This window comes from Poecile atricapillus, chromosome 2 (assembly GCF_030490865.1).
Source record: "Poecile atricapillus isolate bPoeAtr1 chromosome 2, bPoeAtr1.hap1, whole genome shotgun sequence".
Lineage (NCBI taxonomy): Eukaryota > Metazoa > Chordata > Aves > Passeriformes > Paridae > Poecile > Poecile atricapillus.
Window position 1 is genome coordinate 81,645,382 of NC_081250.1, and position 6,016 is coordinate 81,651,397.

Sequence of the window (6,016 nt, forward strand, 5' to 3'; positions counted from 1 at the left end):
CCACAAAAATGAACCTATGTGTGGCTGAAATAGCCTTTAGCTAGACTGTTCTGTGTCACTAAATTAATACTTTGCATTGTGTTGCCATGCAATGACATTCTCTAACTGGGAAGGTATAAAGAGGGAAATAAGCAAACCTGGGAGGTTTGGCAAAAATTTCAGTTCCAGCAGAAGAAAGGGTAGGCAGAAGTGAAAACAAAAACATAGAAGAATGTGACTGGAGGCTTGGCAAACTTGTCAATAGTGTCAAAGGAATGAAGAGGCTGTTTGGGAATAGCCAAGGCTGTGAGGCTGTCCAGACTTTAAGCTCCTGGATAATCAAGCCAACTAGTAACTCAAGAAAAAGCAGCCTGATTGCAGCAATTATTTGTGCAAAGTTGCAATTGTTAGTCAGAATGGGGTGAGAAATTAACTGGTGACACTGTCAGCACCAGGTTAACCAGAGGGGGTGGAAATGCTCTCACAAGCAGGGACCACCACCATACAGGTGGCATTTTGACAATACTAAACATCCTTCTTGTTGGCAGAAAGGATAAGGCAAGAAGAGCAGGTCTGTAAAGCTGGTGCTGAATTTGTGTGTTTTGAACTAGCTCCAGGCTAGTCTCACAGGATGAACACCCACAGCCAGTTAGAGTGTGTACCCCTTCTATTTCCCCCATTCACTAAAGGAAAAAAAAAATGCACCATAGAGATGGGATGCTCTTACATTAATTCATGACGGAAGTTAAAGCACACTGAAATGTGTACTTGGAAGTGATAAACCTTCTGTTTCCTGTTGGCTTTTTGGATCCAAGTTAGATACTTTCTCACTTACTTTTCCCCTTGCTTTTTCTGCTTGTGGGAAAATGATCACAGCTTCTACCTTGCTGAGTATTTATCATTTTGAAGGAGAGATTTTATGCCAGTAGTGAGGTCTGCTAAAAATTTTTACTGTAAAACTGACTTCCAGGGCTGTGTGAAAACTGCTATAGTGCTAGCAAATCTGTCTGTCTTGCTGTCAGTTTTGGTGATATTTTTTCTTGCTATTGGTTTTAAACTGAAGGTACTATAGCAGTTCCTCAACTGAAATGATCATCTGAGCAGAGATGGTAATTTTCATAAAAATATTCAGTGTAACTTTTTGCATTCTCATAATCGAATCCTAGAGACTGAGAATGCAGAAGGTGTTATTTGCATTTGGGTTTTGTTATTTTTTTCCCAAGTACTCATCCACAAACCTCAACCAACAGTAGATTTGGATTTGAAAAAATAATGGAAGGTAATTAATAATAAAAAAGGTAGTTTTTTTCACCAAAATATAAGAAATATGTTAAAGTACTAGAGTGTCCAAAGGAGGGCAACACAGATGGTGAAGGGCCTTGAGGGGAAGCTGAATACAGGGTAGCTCAGGGCACTTTGTTTGTTCAGCCTAGAGAAGAGGAGGCTGAGGGGAGACCTTATTGCAATTACAATTTCCACATGAGGGGAAGAGGAGGAGCAGACACTGATCTCTTCTCTGTGGTAACCATTGACAGGATCCAAGAAATGGTCCGAAGCTGTGCCAGGAGAGGTGTAGGCTGGATAGCAGGAAAAAGTTTTTCACCCAGAGGTTGAGCACTGGAGTATGTTCCCCAGGGAAGTGATCACAGCACCAAGACTGACAGAGTTGAAGAAGCTTTTGGTCTACACTCTCAGGGACATGGACTCCTGGGTGTCCTGCACAGGGCTACCATTTGGACTTTGATAATCCTTATGAATCCCTTCTACCTCAGCGTATTCTGCGTTTCTGTGTGATTCTCTAATATATTCCAAGATTCAGCAACTGTATTTCCTAATCCACTAATGTGGTAGTCTGGCATTTAGGGAAAGAAGTGGGAAACAACCACAGAAGTGATTTCTCTGGGAGAAGCTGCCAGGAGGTTTTTTTCTGTGCTTGAGATCAAGTCAATACTGCCCAGTTCTGAGAACTGACAGCATTTTGCACCACTGAAAAGTAAGTTCACCTTTGTTGTCTCTATATGACTCTCATGGCTAAGTTCTTTCTCCCCTTGAACTGAAATTTATGAGAGTCAGTTTTCTCTTGTTCGGACTTGGTTGTTTATTCTTCTCTTATCAGCATTACATGTATACAAGGTACAAGGAGCTATGTGCACTAAGATAGAAAGGCGCAAAATGGCTAACAAATATCTTCTTCAAAGTCTTTTATATGTCCATTTACCCAATTAACAGATGCCAAGTAAATTATTTTTCTTAGTGACCCAATGACCCAACAACTGTGTGCTGCACTGTGGCATCTTCTATCCAATCACCTACTACTACCCAAAAGCCTCTAGAAGAAGAAGATGAAGAAGAAAGAAGGACAAGAGACAACACCCTAAATCCTCCATCTTGTCTTCTGTTCTCTAAACTGCTTAAACTCCAGACTTTAACTTTTTCACCTAGTGACCTAAGAAACTTTCTAATTTACACATTTACAGTCCTAGCTTTTCTATTTAACCTTAATTATTGAAAGACCCCCGAGCTGTTCACCAATCTTCACAGAAGTAATTGTGAATGCCAGTTTATTTCTATCTTTAGCACACTTTTATAGGGTTCTACAGGGTCTGCAGGCAGAACAAGCTACTATTGGCTAACACACACAGTTTACATTTTTTCTCTTACACACAGGGATATTGTTTTGCTTTACTCTCTCTTCTGCATGAAGGTTTCAAGGACTTTAGCCCTTAATATCACGACTTAGTTCAAAGGCTGGTTTGTGCATACAGGCCTTTACTAATATATAAAATATAGCAACAATTCCCCCTTTCTCTTTTTGCACAAACCAGGCTTTGGATAAGATAACATACAACTTAGACTGTCATCCCAATTAACACTATAAGTAAAGTCCGTCCCCCTTCTAGCACAAGAGACCTCAACCATCTAGTGATGCCTCAGCGGGTGAACCAACTTCCGATGGGGTCACTATCTTCTTTCAGGGCATGCAACCCATCTTGTAGCTGTTGTAGTTGCTCATGGATGGAAGCTGAATGATCAGTAAGATCTAAGCAGCACATGCCTTCAAACTCCCCACAACCATGTCCTTGTGCTAAGAGCAAAAGGTCAATTGCAACTTGATTTCATAGTACTGCATGATACACACTACTCACATCGGCTGAAAGCTCACTTAACATTGTGGAGGTTAAGTTCAATTCTTCCTTAGTCTAACAAGCGAGCCTTTTTAGAGTTGCTAAACTTTAATTCATTCAGGCTTCGCTTTGACTGTTTGATGTTCTTCATTTTGCTAGCTACATTCAAGAATTGATGTAAGCTTGGGTGGAACAAAGTGAGTTTCCCAAGATAACAGGGTCTTCTATGTGGATTAGCAGGATTCTAATTCCATGCTCTATCTCCACAGATTAGGAATATGGAACTAGGTAATCGCTTTGGTAATTGTCCTGTGAGACTGCACCACAAATAAAGGCTTTACTTACAGTGGTAGTAATGAGATCAGCTATAGGGTTGACTGCAGCCCAGTGCCGCATTACTTTGTTAGAATGACTTTTTGTCAGGGGTTCAAACATTATCTATCCACCTGAGGTATTGGTGGAACTTAACAAATCTAATTCTTCCAAGGGTTCTATGGTAACATTAAGAACTTTGGTAATTTTTGCTTGCTAACAGGCTTCAAGTTGTCTTAATGTGAAGCCAACAGTGCGACTGCACTCTTGCAACATTGCCAATCGATTCAGTCAAGTCTCGTTACTAATTAAACCTTTAAATGCTGGAGGATCCCATTCAGGGACTCCTATGAGACAGGTGCGAAAGGATCTCCAGGTGTGGCTAGGCTCAAACACATTGACCTTTGGCCAGTTCAATGTGCCAGAGTGACCCATATATTCTGTCACTTTTGGATGTTAGTTAGCAGACAGTTGGTCAGGACTATACACAACACAATTACCATAAGCATTTTACCATGTAAATGACACCATATTTGCAAACTCACAGCTAGAACTTCAATCGTTAAATGAACTTTCAAAGATGCTTACACTACCTCTTGAAGGGGGAATACCTATACTTTATACTAACATAACAATTACTACACAAGCTAAACACTTAAACTATTATCTAACTACTTTTAACACACGTGCTCTGGTATATATGTAGTCTAAGCGTGAAAGCAATTTGCTAAAAGGGTAAACACACAACTACAATTTGCTTTATATACAATTAGATAGAGTCTCTACACTTCTTAGATCTTCTACAGAATTTCTCCAGCACGATTCAGTCCTGGAACGTTCACTGCTCCTGTGATGTCAGCTGTCAGTTGATTGGTGACTGAGGGCTTTGATGTTCAAGTTGTTCTTCAGATCCTTCTAAATCTTAAAACAAAGGATACCTGAAAAATTGGTAGAGACACAACATCATAATAACAACATAAAATTTCTGTTGGCAACTGTCTATATAGTGTTCAGACACAACTGTGTCCTGAGGTCCACTTCTGATCCATGTCTGGAGTACCACGGCTGTGTGATGACATCTCTGTTCACTGGATCTCGTGTGTTCAGAGGCACACAGTCTGGTCAGATGGACAGGTGACCTTTCTGAACCTGCCAACAAAACACAGACACTTCTCTCCTTGAAGTTAATGAATTACACTAATTAAATGCTTGTGGGGTATCCATTTCCCCTGTTTTTCTTAAAAAAAATAAAAATGAGATGTACTTCTGTTATAAACATCAACAGCAACACAAAACCATATACACAATTAATAAGAACCTATACCAGTTAAAAATCAATTAAAACTTAAACATTATTAATAGGGTATATAATATAAAACTGCTATTAATTACTAAAACACTGCACTAGCATCCCGTAGTTAGCAAACAAACAGAAACAAAAAAAATCAGTGAAGGATTGGATCATCACCTCCGGAAATGATACTCCAAGCCCACTTCAAAATTGATCCAGCTGTCATATTAATAGGGTCAAATTGTTGAGTCAAAAGGTGACTCAAATACTGATTTGGGACAGAAAATATCTGGATCTGTTGGCAAACATTCTATCCAGGTAAAGTCAAGGCTTGGCCAGGGCCTTAGGCTTTAAACTGGAAAGATGCCTCTTAACTCATTTCTAAAACAAGGTTCTCAATAGTAGCAGCTATGAGATGCTTACAGCATAGCAAACTGTTAAAATGCATTTGTACAAAGGAAATGATCAGAAGCCTCAGGTACCAGACCAGTTAAACCATGCAGTAGTTGGTTTAATTTGAAGCCTCTCCCCATAGCAGCTGATTCTCAGCAATGGCACATCTTCTTAAAATTCTGGAAACACTGGAAAATAATAAAGCTATGAAAAACAAAATTGCAGAGATTGCAACAACCAATAGAACTCCTAATGAAGTCAAGGGTGTCACAGACTGCATTCACTTCTATCCACAAGCAGGTGTTCACCAGTGTTCCATCACAGCTGTCTCAGCTGTGGCCGTCCTCTTCACTCTAGGAAAACAACCATACTTTGCAGTTTAAATAAGTGTCTCCAACAAAACATAAAACAATTTAAATTAAACAATATCTAAACCCAACAATAATTACATATGACAAAAGGAAATAATAAACTTAACTTTAAAAGAATATCTAAGTTAGAAAACTTAACTTAAAAGCATTCAAGCCTAAATATTATAAAACTTGACTATCCTTAATTCTATTGGCACTTAATCTATATTAAATGAAAACTTAATCTTATTCTGTTACTACAAAAAAGCAACTAAAAGTTTGATATATACCTTTTAAACACAATATAACAATAACATAAATTCACTATAAAGATTATAAAGATGTAACAAACACATCACAGTTCTATGTCATCTAGCTTTGAGAATAACCCACAATAACTGCAAATGTTACTAAAAATACTTATTCATAATAGAAATTTGCCCAGTATATGTTTAAATTGGTTAGGATGTTAAGGTGCAGTTTTTCTAGAGAAAAACCACAACAACAACATGGGATTTGGCAAGTTGCCATCCAGCTTTTGTAGCACTTTTCAAAAACATTAAGTC